The following is a 19,797-nucleotide window of genomic DNA, read 5'->3' as shown; positions in this document are numbered from 1 at the left end:
AGCCGGTTCCCTCTCTCTCTCTCTCTCTCTCTCTCTCTCTCTCTCTCTCTCTCTTTTAATTTTAATTCATAACCATTCTATGCTAAAATCAGGAACCCCAGCCTCTCTGCTGTCACCAGTGTCTTTTATACTCTGTCTTAGTTCTTTATGAGCTCCAGGTCAATGGGTCTGATAGGGTAGGCACATAGATACAAATGAGCAGGAGGAGAAATTTAACCCCAGTTAGAAAGTCCCTTGTGGGCGGCCGGTTAGCTCAGGTGGTTAGAGGACAGTGCTCATAACACCAGGGTTGCCCTGTCAATTCCCACATGGGCCAAGGAGCTGCACCATCCACAACTAGATTGAAGACAATGACTTGACTTGGAGCTGATGGGTCCAGGAAAAACACACTGTTCCCCAATAAAATTTATAATAAAAGAAAGGAAGAAAGGAAGAAGAAAGAAAGAAAGAAAGAAGAAAGAAAGAAAGAAAGAAAGAAAGAAAGAAAGAAAGAAAGAAAGAAAGAAAGAAAGAAAGAAAGAAAGAAAGAAAGGAAGGAAGAAAGAAAGGAAGAAAAAGAAAGCCCCTTGCTGCAGCTCTTACTTGAGTTAATACCCCTGGCAGCTGCCCAACAGGACTCCAAGCTCACACACATCTCTAAATCAAAGAGATGTGTTGTTAGAAGTCAGAGAAGGGGGGGACACATCCTGTTTATCACCAATACCTCACAAGTGGAACAGGATTCCAGGTTTCCACACACCCCTAAGGGATGTGTTTACATATCCCCCCAAATCAAGGGGATGTGTTTATCCATGCCCCTAAATCAAAGGGATATGTTTACACATGCCCCTAAATCAAAGAAATGCCAGAGGACCAGGCACCTCAGGCGGAAAGAGATAAGGGAAGGGAGAGGGGTTGGCAATCCTACCCATAGAAGTAAAAGCCTTCACACCATGTAAGGCGGGGCTGTTACCCTCTCCCTCGGGTCAGCCCTCTCCATGTCTTAAGTGTACTCACATTTTCTAGTAAACTTGCTGTTCTAGGCTGCTTCCCTGTCTTGGGTTCGCCTGCTCCATGCATGTCTTGGAGTGTACTTTCTTTTACTAATAAACTTCTGCCATTCATGCTGCACAAATTTCTGTCTCTGAATTGAATTCATTCCTTCAAGAAGACAAACAGCTGAGGTCTTCAACGTCTTTTTCCTGGTAAGAGGCCGGTTCTCCAGCAACACAGCCAACATCACTCTCCAAACCAATGTCAGAGACATATAAGGAAATACTAAGTTATTCAACAGAGAGAGACCTATTGTTAAATTGTTTATGTAGTGTTTTAGCAATAAGACCCCTCTTTCCAGAGACACAAAAAAAATTGTCCAGGATGACAATGACAACAATTTTCAACATTTTTCAGAGCCAGTTTTCATTCAGACAAGAAGATCATTTATTTTTATTAATATTCACTTATTTGTTACAAATAGTCCAACATTAAGGAAATCAGAAACAGCATCAACACTTACCACATTAATTGTTGTGGTTTGTTTGTTTTTTTCCTGCAAGCTATGTCTTCTGTGGCTCGGTGGATGTCAATTGCATAATTAGTATTAGTTACATTATTTAACAAGTTAGAACATTTAATATTCCCCCAACTGCTTCTTTAAAATCATTTGAGCTTAACTGTAACTCTACTGAAGAATGAAAGATCTTTATAAATATTGCAGTAAAAAATGTAATTACGCTTCAATTGCCATGTGGATTCATTGGCGTTAGTTGGGAACTTCCATTGTTCTAGAATGCCTAGCTCATCTCCTCAGCTCTTTCTTAGACCATTAGTTAGCTAAATGACTGTCTTGTTACTTGACAAGCCTCAGATTCTGGTTTCATGGAAACCTACATCATCATCCAGAGAGACAGGCCAAGCTTAGTGAGGGAGCATTATACAGCTTGGCTTGGCTGGATTGGACTGTCTCCTTTTTCCACTGTACCTGCTGTGAACTAACAATAATAATAATAATAATAATAATAATAATAATAATAAGAAGAAGAAGAAGAAGAAGAAGAAGAAGAAGAAGAAGAAGAAGAAGAAATAACTATGTAATGAGGATTTACAACTTCCCAGGAACTGTGCTGAGTGCTTTATATACATTATCTAATTTATTTATTCCATCACCTCTGGGAGTAATGTATTATTATCCCAATTATACTGGTGAGGAATCTGAGCACAGAAAAATTATGTAATTTGCTCAAAGATAACATCAGGAGTAAACGGCAGAGCTGGGATTCAAACCCAAGTTTGTCTTGTTCTAAAAAGTTTGTTTACTCCACCAGTGACCTTCCATCTTGCCTTCCAATTTATACCTCTATATAGATCTATAAAAGATGACATACGGGGTCATACCAAGGTTTTTCACAAATGGTTTCAGGACTCTGATGATCACCCCAATGGTTATTCTTTGGAGAAGGTACTTTCATGGAAGATATTCTTTAAGCCAAATGCATGGAGGCTGATTCTGACACCACCACCTCCTTTATCAGTTATCCTGGCCATTCTGATCATCTCTCTCTACCCGTGGACCACAGAATCTTAGAGTATTGAAGTTGAGAGGGCTCTTAAACATTATACCAGGAGTTCAAAAAAAATGTACACATGTTAAGAGGTGTTATTCATGTATTACTTTTCGAAATTGATTTGAATTATAGTAGCAACGGGACAATTAAGTTTGCCAACACATCCTAGCAAAAGTGCTACATACCTCATTGCTGAATATCACTATAGTCATCTTCAAAGTACTCCCCTTGGGAAGCTATGCACTGACACCAGCACCTAGCTCACCCTTCAAAGCAATTTTAGAACTCTTTTTCTGGAATGGCCAATAGAGCTATTGTCGTATTACCCTTGATGTCCTGAATGCCATCAAGCTGTCTTCCTTTCAATATTTCCGTTATCTTCAGGTAAAGAAAGAAGCCATTGGGGGCCAGATCAGGTGAGAAGGGAGGGTGTTCCAATACAGTTATTTGTTTACTGGCTAAAAACTCCCTCACAGGCAGTGCTGTGTGAGCTGGTGCATTGTCGTGATGCAAGAAGCATGAAATGTTGGTGAGTGAATGCTAGTGTCATTTATTGTATTACAATTTTAATAGTTTTTTCTTTCTTAAAACGTGTATACATTTTTTTGGCACCCTCTGTATAGTTAACATCCTCAGTTTGCATAGAAGGAAACTGAGGCCTAGAAAGGTTTAGGCTACTTATCCAAGAACACAAAACTAGTTAAGATCAGAGCAGGTTCTAGTATCTAGATTTGATGATTTTTGTTGAATTAATGGGGTCCTTCCCCTGCCAGCTCATTTAGAGCACTTTCCCTTCAAATGCATCATCTCCCATGAATAATTCACCTGACCTCTTATTAAGTCCAGAAGACCCATCTAAGTTTAATATTCTGGGGCTTTGACTATATTCTCAGTTTGCACAAAATCACAGTGACAAATTCCACTTGTTTTGAGCCACTATATAAAATAGCATTTCTATCCTTCTGTTGAGCTTCAGGGAACACCTTCCAAGCTCATGGTGAAATCTCTATCATCTCAGATTCTGTTCTGTCACAAGACCCTCAGACTCTCTTTATCTCTGAGTCATCTTAGAGGCCTTTCTCCACCTCTTCTCTATCTTTGTGATGTCTTTTTAGAGTGCAGTGCACTGAGCTCCATTAAGCCCCTGTCTGGAAGACAGTTTGCCATTAATCTCACTCATTCTCTCTGCCCTCAGAGCCCTGAGCTCTAGAACTAGTCTCTCCTTGGTTAAGCTCACCCACCACACTGAGAAACCACAGAGATCTTCAGAGGCAATTCCTATGGAATATTCAGGACCCCACTCCTCTGGAGGTCCCTCTGTCAGCATTCAGAGTTCCTTTGTCAGAGATGGAGCCTGAACCCTCTCTGCACAGGCCCTTTGAGCCCCAAATGTCCTCATCTGTGTAATGATGGGTATGATTTCCAAGTCTTTTAAACTAGCTGTGTGGCTTTAAACAAATGACTCTCCAAGTCTGTGTTTCCTAATCTGTATAATGGATATAATAACACAACTCAATTATATATATATAAACATAGAGTCGAGTCTAACGCATAGTAAGTTTCAATAAATGTTAGCCATTGTATTATTATTTTAATATTATAATATTATATCACTTATTATATAATATTATATAATATAATATCTGAGTGAAAGTTTTGGAAAAGAGATAGAAATGGACAAGAAACTAGAGGTAGGACCTATGTGCAATACTGGACCAGACTCTCTCTAGGCGGATGTTAGGGAAGCCTGGGCAGAGACTCCTGCGGGACAGGAGGCTCACACTCACTGGCTAATCTTAGCCATCACGCTGAGTCTAGGGCCAGGGTCTAGAAAATGTGATCTCACTGAGGACAGCAAGATGTCCAGTGCAGAAATCCAGAACTCCATCCACCCAACTAGGACTTTGTGCCTATTATGGGCCGAATTGTGTTCCTCCAAAATTCATATATTGAAGCCCTAACCCTGGTACCTCAGAATGTGACTATATTTGGACATAGGATCTTTAGAGAGGTAATTAAGTTAAAATGGGAGTTATTCGGGTGGGCCCTAATCCAATATGACTGACCTCTTTATAAGAAGAGATTAGGACAGGATTCAAGATGGTGGAGTAGATAAACACTGCACTTGTCTTCTCCCATGATGACATTAAAATTACAACTAAAGTATAAAACAATCAACCTGGAGAACCATCTAAAGTCTAGCTGAACATAAGTCCTATAACTAGGGGTATAAAGAGGAAGCCACATCAAGACTGATAGAAGGGGTGGAGACACAAAATGGGCTGGCCCCACACCTGCATGTGGTGGTTGAAAATCAGGAGGGATATCTCAGCCACGGAGGTTTACCCATAAAGAGCGAGGGACTGCAGCCCCACACTGGGGTCCCCAGTTCGGAGTACCAGTTCAGGGAAAAGGAGCCCTCCCGATATCTGGCTGTGAAAAACAGTGGGGATTCCAACCATCCAGCCGAGACTGAAGGCTGTGGGAAACCCAGATGTCTCTCTTAAAGGGCCCACAGACAGACTCACTCACTCACAGGCACTCACCCTGGGCTATGGCGGAGGGACAGTGACTCAGGAGGCATCAGAGACATTCAGGGAGAGATTGAGTTGTGTGGCTTCAGGGAGAGGAATGGAGGAACAGTCACTGTTTTCCCTGTGTTGAGCCCTCCCCCACATAGCCAAATCTGAATCGGCATCAGCTTGGTGAACTCCACTCACTCCACCCTGGTGACTTCTTGGGACACTGTCTCACCTAACTTGCACAACGCTGGAGGCCAGCGGCCAGCCCTGCCTGCATTGCACTCTTTCTTGGACCACTCTTGGGGGTCCGCAGGCCCCAGGTGAGCAGTGGCTGGCCTCTGTATGCTCTGAGATTTTTGCTGAGTAGGTAGGTCCAGGCTCAGCACTGGCACCAAACCAGAATCTACATTAACATGGTGAACAACACTCACCCCACTCTGGCGACTCCCTGAGACCCTGCCTCATCCAATTCATGTACACAAGGCTCTATCAACAGCTGAGCCTTATGAGAGCTGGCAGGCAACAAACAGCAGGCCTCAGGGTGCCCTGCGCTTTTTTGTGGAGCTACTGCAGGCCCACTACTTGTGGCAGCTGTCCTTGGTTTGCAGCATGACTCCTCCTATGTGCCTCCAGGTCCAGCAAAGCAGTGGCCAACTGAGGACCAGTTTGTAGCTCTTACCAGGTAGTCTCTGGCCAGTCACAGGCAGTAGCTGACCTGGGCCTGCACCGGAGCCCCTCCCAAGAGGCCCCAAGACCAATATGCCTGGCAGTTGGCTTCAGATCACAGCAGAGTACCACCCAATTAACTCCACAAATGGCACACCCAAAAAGTGGTCTCAGCAGGCACCAGAGCTCACTGGAGTGAATCCCACTCCATGGGTTAAGCATCCCCCAACACACAGCAGCCCATAACATATGGACATGGCCAAACACCACAGCCAGTCAGCCTGAGGGTCAATCCCACCCAGTGAAGTACAAATAGCAATCCTTTTTTATGGAAAATAAAATGCTAGCTCCTCCATTTAGCATTCATGTGATTTTAACCTTTCTAAGCCTCGGTTTCCTCATTCATAAAATGGGAACTATAATAGTAACAGTTCATTTGTTCAATAAATGTGTATCTACTGTATGAGATGCCATGGCACATGGTGCTCAATGCATGTTTTAAAAAAAACAGAAGCATGGCCAGAAAAGGCTATCTAGCACCCCATCAGAGCTGTCTGAAGAATTCCAACCCCCTGCAGCTATTTCTGGGTGTTTTCAAAATAATCTCTTAGGAAAAGGCCCTCCCAGAACTCCTGCCTACCCAGGAGAAGCTGGCAAGCATTAAAAGCATTAAAACATACAATCTGCCAATGGGAAGTAGATTAATTCCACTTAGCAGGAGAGCTTCTTAGGCACACCACAGAAAAGCTTAGGCTGCACATCTTTCAGACTTATCTAGGCCAGGGCAGAGGAAAGTGGTCTCCTTTTCAGGGTGGAAATACAGCCTGCAGCATTATTGCTGCCATCCTGGGACTTCTGCTGCTCCTGCTGCAGCGCCACTTGGCCTGAGCTGTCTGGTAAGGATCCTGCCCACACCAGGCACTACACACACTGTCATGGGACTCTAATGTGCAGGGAGCAGAAGGGCCTGAGGGCACTGCATTTCCCGTCTCTAGCTGTAATCATAGCTAATTGAATCTCTGCAAATGCCAAAATTGGTGCCTGATTGCATTCAGAACTTTTGTTTAATTAATTATCATTCACCTGAAAACTGCTGCTTCCCTAAGACTAACTGGTTAACTGTTTTCTCCCTTCTAAGGCTCTTGAATTCCCCTGAGCCCTGAAACTTGGACTAAAGAGTAAATCTCCTTCCAGGGAGACTCCGAGTTCAAGTTTCAAAGAAGATGAGGCAAATGTCAAGGAATCAAGGAAGTGAAAATGCAACCCAAGACAAAAGAAAATATTTGCAAATCTATTAAGGATCTATTGTCCTGAATATATAAAGAACTCATAACTCAACAGTAAAAAAAAAAAAAAAATTAAGTGACTAAAGGATGTGAATAAACATTAGTATATATTAGTATACATTTTCTTTCAAAAATGTTTTTAAATTACTTTTTAACTTTAAAAAAATACTATCATCTTGTATCTAAGTTTTGGGGATTTAAATTTTTTTATTTATATTGAGAAAGATTCATTCATATTGACATATTGTTGGTAGTTAATATTATAATCTAATCCATAGACATTCGTGGACAGGTCAAATTTTTAAAAACCAGCTTTCCAGATAACAAAATATATGAATTAAATAGCTTCTTGTTGCCAATTCAGATGTGGGGGAGGGGGTCCCCCCACACTTAGCAATTCTTGAACACCATTTAACTCAATTGACATTTGTCTACCCAGAGTTGGTATCAGGTTCCATAAGTTAAGGGCTCAGTCCCGCAAGATTGCCCTCTCCTTCACGTGTTAATCAAAAGTCCAGGTTCTCACCTATGACTCTGACCTACCAGCCATAGATTGGAGGGTCCAATGTCCCCCTTCTTGGGTTACAGATTAAGGGCTCAGTCCTACAAGACTTCCCCCATCCCACTTCAGCTGTCAATTGCAAGTCCAGGTTGTCATCTGTGCTTCTGTCTGAGTGATTATAAATCAGAGGTCCTCATGACCCCTTCCTTGAGTTTGATTAATTTGCTAGACAGGCTTACAGATTTCAGAGAAACATTTCACTGACTAGATTATTGTAAGCCACACAAGCTTATTATAAAATAATATACCTCAGGCACAGCCAGATGGGAAAGACACAGAGGGCAAGTTATATGGGGAGGGCCACAGAGCCTCCATGCCCTCTCCTAGTGCACTACTCTCCACAAATCTCCAGGTGTTCACCAACCTGGACTCTCACCAAACCCTGTCCTTTTGGGTTTTTATGGAGGCTTTATTATATAGGCATAATTGATTAAATAATTGATAATTGGTGATTGATTCAACCTCCAAGCTCTCTCCCCTTCCCGGAGGTCAGGTGAATGAATGGTGGGGCTGAAAGTTCCAACCCTCTAACCACATGGTTGGTTCTCCTGCCAACCAGCCCCCAACCTTAGGCTCAGTCCAAAAATAATCTCATTAACATAACAAAAGGCATCTTTGTATCAGGGGACACTAGACTTATGGGGGGATCACTTCCTAAGTTATATAAATGTCTAATCATTGTGCTGTACACCTGAAACTAATATAATATTGAATGTCAGCTATAATTGAAAGATAAATACAATAAAAGAATGAAGACTAACAATAAAAAAGATACTTCTGTTGCTCTAACCCCTTAGGAAACTCTAAGGGCTTTAGAATAGGATTAAGACCAAATACTATAGGTATCCAGCCTGCCAGCTTTCAGACTGGAACTTACACCATCAGCTCTCCCGGTTCTCAGGCCTTTGGACCCAAAATGAAACCTACACCATTGGCTCCCTGGGTCTCCAGCTCCCCAAATAAGATCTGGGGACTGCATAACCTCCATAATCACATGAGCCAATTGCTTATAATAAATTTCTCTCTCTCCATATATAGATATACAGATATACAGATCAGATAGATAGGTAGATAGATAGATAGACAGATAAAGAAAGAAAAGAAAAGAAAAGAAAGAAAGAAAGAAAGAAAGAAAGAAAGAAAGAAAGAAAGAAAGAAGATAGATAGATAGAGAGACAAAAGTTATACATGGATTTATGACTACAGGTGGGTCAGTGCCCATAACCTCCATGTTGTTCAAGCATCAAATCATATATATATATATATATATATATATATATATATATATAATTTCTATAATTTCTTTGGAGAACCCCCTACTGATAAATCTAGATCCATTTATAGGTATTTGCTGACTTTGGCTCCTGTTTATACAAATATTCTTCATATTCAAAGTCCATATGGGTGGCAGATCCCTGAGCTCCCATCTCTACATTAAAGACTAAAAGAAGCCACACATGCCCTAGCTCTGCCCCTTGTACCGAGGCAAATAGCACTCACCTGGGTTTGTGAATCAGTAGAGAGTAATACAAAGGCTCAAAGACAGTTAGATATTGTTGGTGGCCGCAGCAGTGATGAGAATGGAGTAGTGGCCACAAGTCCTGGAGGTAACAGAGACAGCGGCTGAATGCAATCAGACTGCTCCTAGAGCATGAGCTTCACTGGGTCTTCAGCTCCCCAGCCCCCAGTGTCTCCTGCTAGATTGTTGAACTCGGGCACCAAGCTTTTCCATCAACTCTGCAAACTATCAGGTATTTTCCCATTCAATTAAATTTACTTTCTGTTTAAGTCAGCCAGAATCCACTTCAGGTTTTTGCAATCATAAGCTCTGAGGATATAGAAATAGTGTGTATGTGATGGGAAGGGGAAACGGAGGTTGCGGGATTGAAGGAATGTGCATTTGTTATTATTATGCATACTGTGAAATTAAGTACCAAAAAGCCGTTACCAAGTTATAACCTACTGATAGTGTAGGAGAGTACCCCTTTAGTAAAACTTAGCATTCTCAACCATGTTACTACTCTTTGCCAAATTAAAGAAAATGTGACATGTCATTTTAATTTGTGTTTCCCTGATTATTAGTGAGGTTAAGCACCTCTTCATGTGTTTATTGGCCATTTGCACTTTTATTCTTTTTATCTATGTATGTCTTTTGTTATTGTTTGTTAGGTTATTTTATTTTTCTTCTTTGATTTACAGTAGCTGTTCCCTTTGTTTATTAGATATATTGAAAATATTTTTTCTCTGTCTTTTTTCTTTGTTTACAGTGCATTTGTCATACTGAATTGCTGAACTTGCCTTCCTTTTGGCTTTTGGTTTTCCATCTTTCATAGCAGAGCTCTCCCCTTGCCAACATTTTATTTTTCTCTATAGATTCTGGATTCAGACTTAGTGGGTTCAAATCTTGACACTGCCTCTTGCTGGCTCCATGCCTCCTAGCTCACCTGCAAACCAGAGACAATGAAAAACATCTGCCAAGTAAAGCACTTAGCACCATGCCTGGGTTTAGTAAGTGATCTACATTTTAGATATTATTCAAATAGCTTTATAGATTTTTATACTTATCTGTTTAATTTCTATGGAATGAATTTTTATATGTAGTGTTAAGTAAGGGGATGTTTTAGCTTCCTATCACTGCTGTAATACAGTACCACAAACTGGGTATCATAAAAGAACAAAACTTGATTGTCTCACAGTTCTGGAAGATACAAATCTGAAATCCAGATGGTGGTAGGGCCACACTCCCTCTGAGACTCTGAGTAGAATCCATCCTTGCCTCTTCCAGCTTCTGGTGGTAGCTGGCAATCCTTGGCATTCCTTGGTTTGCAGCTGTATCACTCCAATCTTTGCCTTCATTGTCACATGGCGCTCTCCCTGTATATCTCTGGCAGTTCACATTCACTTTTCCGCTTCTTATAAAAACACCAGGCATACATATTGGATTAGGGCCCAGCTTAACGACCTCATATTAACTTAGTTACATCTGCAAATACCTTATTTCCAAGTAAGGTCGCTGTATCAGTCAGGGTTCTCCAGAGAAACAGAAGCGATTTTATATAAAAATAAAATATTTTATATATAATATATTATGATACACACACACATACACAACAGAGAGAAAGAGAGAGTGATTTTTTTTTTTGTAGGGGGCAGTGTCACTGGCCCTCATATGTGGGATCCGAACCAGGGCCCTCTGGCGTCCCAAGCCAGCTCTTAACCAACGCGCCACTCGGCCGGCCCGAGAGTGATTTTTTTTAAGGAATTTATTCAAATGATTATCTGAAGGTTTACAATTACTTGAGGTTATAGAATGTAACCTTGTTTGTAAAGTGTGCAGGCTGGCAAGTCCAAAATCTGTAGAGCAGCAGGATGGCAAGGTGGAAATTCAGGTAAGAGTCGATGTTGTAGTCTCAAGTCCAAAATCCATAGGAGAGGCCAGCAGGTTGGGGGGTGAAGCAGGATTGCTTTTTCTCCACAAAACCTGTGTTTGCTCTTTAGGCTTTCAACTGATTGAATGAGACCTACTCACATTACAGAGGGCAATCTGCTTTACTTGAAGTCAACTTATTGTAGATGTTAATCAAACCTACAAAATAACTTAAGAGCAACATCTAGATTGTGTTTGACCAACAAATTGGGCACCATAGCCTAACCAAGTTGACACATAAAATTAACCATACAGTCATATTCACAGGTACCAGGGATTAGGTATTTATCATATCTTTTGGGGAGATACAATTCAACCCATAACAGAGATTCACATTAATTTTGTTTTTAAACAGACAGCTAGTTGTACCAGCAACAGATGTAGAATAGTTCATCCTTTCCCTGCTGATTTGAAATCCTTATTCCATTAATCAGCTAAACACATATATGCATCTCCTTTTCAGATCTATATTCTATTATATTAAGCTATTTTTCTTTTTTTGTGCCAATACTGTAGGGTTTTATTTCCTATAGCTATATAGTATGTGGTAATGTATCAAGTACTTTCTCTTTTCAAAATTTTCTTGACTATTCTTCCACATTTTTTCTTCCAGATGAACTTAAGAATCAGTTTGTTTAGTTCTGTAAATATTTTCTATTGGAGGACTTCTGTTTAAACATGACATATTGACCAAATGCTTCTATTTCTCTACTTCCTAAAATCCTACAAATATGAAAGTAAAGCAGAAGAAAAGCAATCTAAACATATCTGGATAATATGAACTGGAGAGGGATCAATAGTAGACTGGAAGGTTTAGAATATTATTGAAAATGGAAAGTAGATGAAGGAGCATTAACTAATTTAGCAAAGGAAGATACAGTGATACAGCCTTGTTGCCTGAAGAAGCAAATGTAAGATGTGAACATTTCCCTGGAGGTAGGGTAAGGGTGGGGAACAGAAAGCTCAGAAGCAAAAGGTAGTACAGTCAGTGGAGGTGTGGAGCTGGAAATGGGCTGTGGGTTTCCTCCTCTATTCCAACCCTGGGGATACTTCAGAAGTAAATGGAAAAGAACTGATTTGAAGAACCAAAGAAAAGATTGTGCAGAAGCCTAGGGAGACAGAGGGTGACTATGACCCAATGTGGGGAGGCAAGAGCAGAAAAGGCTCAGGCACCACTGTTGGCAGAGGACTTTTGAGCTGTGCTCTGTGCTGCCCTGGGTACATCACGGTCTCTCTCAGACCCTACAGCATAGAAAAACAGCAGCTCCAGAGGACACCACAGAACGAGTGAAAGAAATGCCATGGAAACACCTGAGCCTGACTGAGGTAGAAGCAGGAAACAGCAAGTGCCTTGAGAGTTCTCTCCTCCCCATACCCTCCATACTCACAGAGCTTGCCAATTACAAATCAGGAGACACATTCCTCAAAAAACAGTAGTGCTTGGGAATCTGCCCTACTCCTATTAAGCAGTGTCCCTGGTGAGAAGTTAGAAAGGGGGAAAGGCAAGCCCAGGCGGTGTGTGCCTCTCATTATCCCAGCCCCTTCTTAACCCAACAGGAGCAGCTCACGCTGAGGCCTACTTCTTGGTGTCTTCCCCAGTAACAATTCAATACAAGATTGCGAATACTACCAATACTGCCAGGGGAATATGAATTCATAGGCAAATACTATGAGACACCTAAGAAGCATCACCACTGTAAAAGAAAGACAACAAACTGTACAACTGATACAAGATAAATTAGAACTAATGAAACAAATAGGTTAATAATTTACAATAAGCATAATAAATAAAGAAAAAGAAGATAATGGTAAGATGAAGCAAGAAAATGAAGTTATAAAAAAGAATCAAATAAAAACACTGGACATGAAAATCTTAATCATTGAAATAAATAATTGAATTAATGACATAAATAATAAAAATAGATTCCATTGGAACAGAGATAAGTGAACTGGATGATCAGGTAATGGATTCTCCCAGAAGGCACTGCGAAGGAATAGAGAGTTGGAAAATATAACAGAATTAGAATATAATTAGAATTAAAAGAGGATAAAAACACAGGTATCAGGGCCGGCCGAGTGACGCGATGGTTAAGAGCTGGCTTGGGACACCAGAGGGCCCCAGTTCGGATCCCACATATGAGGGCCAGTGACACTGCCCTCCACAGCTAAGATGCTGAACAACAGCTCAACCTGGAGCTAGGCTGCCATGAGTTCCCGGTGACGGCGTAGGCTGCAGCCCCTGTGGCAGTGGGTTGCCATGGGCTACCGTGTGTAGCCAGCAGCCAGCGTGAGTGGCCAGCAGCCACAGTGAGCAGCCGTCCAGAAGCCGGCGACTGATCTGTCTCACCCGGGAAGAGCGCAGTGATGGTGCCAACTTGGGCCAACTTGTCTGTTCCCCTTCCCCCAATACCCCAGTGCTGTTCCCATCCCCCAATTCCCCAATAAAAATCTTTTAAAAAAACAAAAAAACACAGGTATCAGTGTCTGTATAATAGGAAGTCTAGAAGAAAAGAAATAAATTTTAAAAAAGGAAAGAGTTGAAGAAAAAAATAACCAAGGATTTTTCAGGATTTAAGAAAGATGAAAGATCTCAGACTGAGAGGGTTCATGGAGTACCTAATAAGATAGACATGCTAAAACCCATATCTAGACATATCATAAGGATGCTTTAAAACAAGAAGACAAAGGCAAAACTCTAAAAACTATTAAGAAAATGATATGATCACCCATGAAGGAATAAGAATCTGATAGACATCCAACTTCTGCTCAACAGTTACAACAGAGGCTATAAGACAGACACATAATATTTTCAAAGTGTTAACAAACTTCAAACCGAGAAATTATATTCAACAAAAAAACAAAGACTTAAATATGCCACAAAAATAATCTCAGGCATAAAAGGCCCAAAGAAGTTAACACGCAAAATTCTTTTTGAAAACACTCTTTCTCAACTCCAGTTAGAAAAGAAATAAATCCATGAGACTGCTATGAGATAAAAATAAAATGAGAGTGGATAAATAACTTAGGAAAATTAATTCTAGTATAAAAAGTAGAGAAAGAGAAACAGAAATAGAGAGATTAAGAGAGAAAGAGAGAAAATATCAAAAACATTCATAACCACCTGGAGCTAAAACTTTGGGTGATACCAGCATGACTAGTGAGTAGTGGATGAAAAAACAGTTGCTTCAAAGAGAGACCAGTGGAAGGTGAGAGTATACTATTTTGTTATAGAGAATAAATGTTGATGGGGAATTGAGAAAAAATGAACATAAATATGATTTTTAGTAAGCTAAATAAAACTACTAGAATTCATGATTTTTAAATCAGCAAGAGAAAATTCTATCTAATGCAAGACAGTAAAGAAATAAAGAAACAGAGAAAAGTAAAATATAATAAGTATAAATTAGAAATAAGATGACTAAAAATAAACACAGATATAAAATTAACCACATAATTTATGTTATAGATTGAAATGTGTCCCCCCAAAAAAGATATATTGAAGCTCTAAATCCCAGTACCTCAGAATGTAACCTTATTTGCAAATAGGTTTGTTACAGATGTAATTAGCTAAATTAAGATGAGGTCATACTGGAGTAGGGTGAGGCCGTAATCCAATATAACTAGTGTCCTTATAAGAAGATAGCCATGTGAAGACAGACACACCCGGAGAAGGTCAGATGACAACAAAGGTAGAGATTAGAATTATCCAGTAGCAAGCCAAGAAATGACAAAGATTACCAACAAACCACCAGTAGGTAGGAAGAGAACCAGGAAGGATTCTCCTAAAAAGTTCAGAGAGAATGAGGCCCTGCGCATACCTCAGTTTCAGGTTTCTAGCCACCAGAACTGAGATAATGCAGTTGTTTTAAACCACCCAGCTTGTGGTACTTTGTTAAGGCAGTTCTAGGAAACCAGTACAGTTTTTAGTGGATTAAACACCAATGAACAGACAGAGACTCACAGGTTGGTTTCTTTTTTTTTTTAATGCAATATTCAGCAATGTGTTTTCTAAAAGGAATATTCCTAAAATAAAAGGTGACCAAACAGTAAAAAGTAAAAGGGTGGAAAAAGTATGAGGCAATTTTGAGCCAAATAAAACTAGGCTGCAAATTTAATATCAAACAAAATTAAATTCAAGGCAAAAAATCATAGAGGGGGATGTTTCTTAAAACAAAATCAGAATGATATAGTAATTATGAACATATATATCTTTAAAAACATAGCTTCAGGATATAAAATGCAATAGCATAACTACAGAGAGAAACATATAGAAATTTCAATTAGAAGCTTTTTTGCAACCACCCAAAAGAACAAGCAGAAAAATAATAAGCAATGACAGAGAATATTTAAATGGCATGATTTATGACCTTGAAATAATAATCATATGGAAAGTGGGAAGAACTTTACAACATCAACCAATGAGTGGAGAAAGTACATATTTTTTTTAGCACACGTAGAACAAACAATTTACCATTTACCACATCACAAAAAGAGTCTCAATACAGTCACCAATAATTAATATTATACATATTATTATCTTAACACAATGGGTTAGAATGATAAATTATTAACAAAATAGCTTTAAAGCCCTGTACATCTGGAAAATAAATGGCATAATACTAAATAATCCTTAAGTTAAAAAGAAAATATATGGAGAGAGAACTGCCTCTGGGTGGTGAGCACACAATGTGATATACAGATGACGTATTACAGAATTGCACACCTGAAACCTATGTAACTTTACTGACAAGTGTCACCCCAATAAACTTTAATTTTTAAAAAAAGAAAGAAAATATAGAGGAAATTATAAAAACTTGGAATTGAGTGATAATGAGAAAAGTTCATGCTAGAATTTAAGAAACACAGTTAAAGAAGCCTTAACAATAAAATGTATAACTCTGAACACATTTATCAGAAAGAAAAAACCATTGAAAACAAACAAGCCGAGGTTTTAATTTGTGTTGAAAGAATGAACAATAGACCAAATACAAAAGGGGGGGGGGCGCGGGGAAGCAGAGTTCAATAAACAAGTAGACTACAGCAGCAGCAACTACAAAATAGATAAAAATAACCAAACCAAGTACTGTACCTTTGAAAAGACTACTAAGCTGTATTAGCCTCCATCAAAATCTGACCAAGAGGGGAAAAGATACAAATATACAAAACTCAGAATTAAAAAAATTAAAGACACAAAGAGATTAAAATAGTCACAAAAAAAGTATTATGAATAACTATTCACTAATAAAATGAAACCAAGACAAAATATATGAAAATTTTATTTAAATATTTAAAATTTATAAAAAAATATAAAACTGACTCATGAAAACTTAGAAAATTTGAACAAATCAATAAGAAATCAAAGCCATTAACAACAAAAAAAGGACATACAACCCTATCTCTAAGAAGGGAAACCAGCCTTAGCAAGGTCCTCCTGTCTAGAACAAGAAAAATAGAGAAAGACTAAAAACTACCCAACTCATATTGGATCAGTATTAGATTAATTCCAAACCCTACTAAGAAAAGAAGAAATAAAAGAACATCTCTTTTTCACTTATAGATCCCAAAATCTTAAATAAAATATAAGCCAACCAAATTCAACAAAATATTAAAAACGGAGTAGGCCATGATTAAGTAATGTTTATCTCAGTAATTTAAAGATCATTTGACAACAGAATCATTGAATATAATTTATACACTAGACCAAAGGACAAAAACCAAATGATTTCTCAATAGATTTTTTTTAAAGATTTGATAAAAAATTCCACATATATGTATGATAAAAACCCTCAGGAAAAATAGGAGTAAAAAAGAACTCCCTTGGGCCAGCCGAGTGGCGCGATGGTTAAGAACTGGCTTGGGACACCAGAGGACCCCGGTTCAGATCCCACATATGAGGGCCAGTGACACTGCCCTCTACAGCTAAGATGCTGAACAACAGCTCAACCTGGAGCTGGGCTGCCCTGAGTCACCGGCGACGGCGTAGGCTGCAGCTCCTGTGGCAGTGGGTTGCCATGGGCTACTGTATGTAGCCAGCAGCCAGCGTGAGCGGCCAGCAGCTGCAGTGAGCGGCCGTCCAGAAGCCGGCGACTGATCTGCCTCGCCTGGGAAGAGCGCAATGATGGTGCCAACTTGGGCCAGTGAAGCAACGTCCTCCACAACTAGACTGAAGAACAAAAGGACAGCAACTTGTCTGTTCCCCTTCCCCAATTCCCCAGCACTGTTCCCATCCCCTCAACTCCCCAATTAAAAAAAAAAAAAGAACTCCCTTAAGTTAAAAACGGATCTATACCCAAAATGTACAGCAAGCATCATACTTAGTGGGAAAGATCAGAAATTAGACAAAGTGTTTACCAATACCATTTCTGGGTATTCTGGCTAATGCTACACAAGACTTATAATAATAATAACAACAGCAACAACAATAAGAGATTGAAAGAAATGAATAGAAATGATAAAACTTCTATTGTTTGCAAATCATATGCTCATTTATTTGAGGAATGCCAAGAGAGCTAAAGACAAATTGTAAGATATAACAAGAGTTCAGCAATGGGCCTGGATACAAACTTAATCTACATAAATCAGCATTTCTGCAGACCTCTAATAACTATCTAGAAAATAGAAAATAAGATACTATTCATAGTAACAGCAAAACCTATAACATATCTAAGAAATAAGCTAATAAAGAATGCACATGCTTCTAAGGACATAAATTTAAAACTACTACCTTTTATAAAGCTTATAAGATATCAAGATGATGAATAAATGGAGAGCTCTATTTTTTCTGAAATTAATCTATAAAATCAATGCAATCCAATTAAAATGTCAGCTAAATTTTTTGAGAAATTTGACAAATAAATCTACAATTTATTTGGAAACATAAGGATGCCAACTACCAAACATCAATTGAAAAATACAGTAAATACACATCACTAGTCATTAGGGAAAGAAAATCAAAATCATAATAAGATGCCACTTCATGCCCATTAGAATGGTTACCATTTAAAAAATAAAAAAGAAAACACTGTTGGCAAAAATGTGGAGAAATTGGGATCTTATTGATTGCTGGTGGGATTGTAAAATGGTGCAGCTGCTGTACAAAACATTTTGGCATTTCCTCAAAAGTTAAAGAGGGTTATCATATGATCCAACAATTGCACTTCTAGGTATATACCCAAGAGCATTGAAAGAAGAGACTTTAATTGTACTTGTATGCCTATGTTCATAGCAGCATTGTTCACAATAGCCAAAAGGTAGAAACAATCCAAGTACGTCACAGGTAAAATGGCTAAACAAAATGACTATAAAATATGACTGAAAGACATTAGAGAAGACTTGAATATCTTGAGAGATATAGCAATATACCATTTTCCTGAATGTTTTCTTTTTCATTTTTCCTCTTTTTGCATACATATATATATATATTAATTTCAGATTTATAAAACAACATAATGATTAGACATTTATACCCCTCACAGAGTGATAACCCCCCCAAGTCTACTACCCCTCTGACATTGTATATAGCTGTTACAATACCTTTGACTATTGACTATATTCCCTATGCTGTACTTTATCCCATGACTATATACATATATATATATATATGTGTATATATATATATGTATATATATATATATATATCATTATAGTTGACATTCAATATTATTCTACATCAGCTTTAAGTGTATAGCACAGTGGTCAGGCATCTACACAATCTATGAAGTGATCCCCCAGAAAAGTCCAGTACCCATCTGGCACCCTACATAATCTATACACCATTATTGATTATATTCCCCATACTGTATTTCACATCCCCATGACTATTTTGTAAGTACCAACTCCATTTTCCTGAAGGTTGAAGTTCAATATTGCAAAGATGTCAATTTTTGCCAAGTAAATCTATAAATTCATTGCAATTCAAATTAAATTGGTGCTATTTGTGGAGACATACATGTACTCATGTGTACATGTATTTACACATTATACATACCTTTATTTCTAGGTGTGTTGAGAGAGTAAAGGGGAAAGGGTACTCTTACTCAGTCTGTAATTTTAATCCAATCTGTGAAAATCCTTTCCTAGATTTGGGGGGAGGGAATCAAAAAGAAATAAACGAACACCTGACCAAGGCTGACTGGATGAGTAGAACACATGTATCTCTTCTCTGGGAAAAGAAGCCTCCTTCAATCGCCTACAGAAAAGTCCTGATGATACCGATGGAGGTAGATCCCTTATTGGTCCCACCTCTCCTCCTCATCTTAGGCTGCTCTAAGAACAGAGTAAAGGGGGCAAGGAATGGAACAGTGACTCTGCTAAGCTTATTGGAAAGCCAGATGTCTAGATGATAGCGTGTCCATTCTCAAACTGGAGGGGCCCGTACTCCCCTGTAGTCCTGGTAAACAGAATTTCAGAACAGGGAAGCCCTGCGCTGGGAGAAATCACCCTGTGCTGAATGACTGCTCCCAGTCCAAGCAAAATTAGGAAGAGGAGGAAACTCAACTTCACACTGTCTCCCAGTACCCTTTCTCCTTCTTGCTCTTCTTGGTCTTCCTCATCTGTGTCTTTTCCACACTCATTTACTCATTCACCAAAGACTCATTGAGCTCTTCCTATGTGCCAGGTACTAAGTCAAGCATCCCAGGCTCTGAGGAAAGCAAGGCTTTAAGCATGGGCCCAAAGGACTGGACGTGTAACATGCTTCTTCTCCCAACTTCTTTCAGGAGGATTTGTGTTTTAAGAGACCTCAGAGAGAAGGCAATGCTTAACCCAAAGGTTATCATTTCTCTAATAGAGA

At 39.2% G+C, this 19,797-nt stretch overlaps 1 pseudogene; it reads right to left on the bottom strand.

Annotated features, from left to right (window-relative positions):
• The window catches only part of LOC109394780 (nuclease-sensitive element-binding protein 1 pseudogene), a 100,338-nt pseudogene extending 80,759 nt beyond the window's left edge, over nt 1-19,579 (bottom strand).
• Nucleotides 19,580-19,797: the final 218 nt, after the last annotated feature.

The sequence above is a fragment of the Hipposideros armiger genome, unplaced genomic scaffold (genome assembly GCF_001890085.2).
Source record: "Hipposideros armiger isolate ML-2016 unplaced genomic scaffold, ASM189008v1 scaffold_437, whole genome shotgun sequence".
Taxonomy (NCBI): domain Eukaryota; kingdom Metazoa; phylum Chordata; class Mammalia; order Chiroptera; family Hipposideridae; genus Hipposideros; species Hipposideros armiger.
Note: the sequence above shows the minus strand (reverse complement) of the source record. Positions and strands in the feature narration are given on the sequence as shown.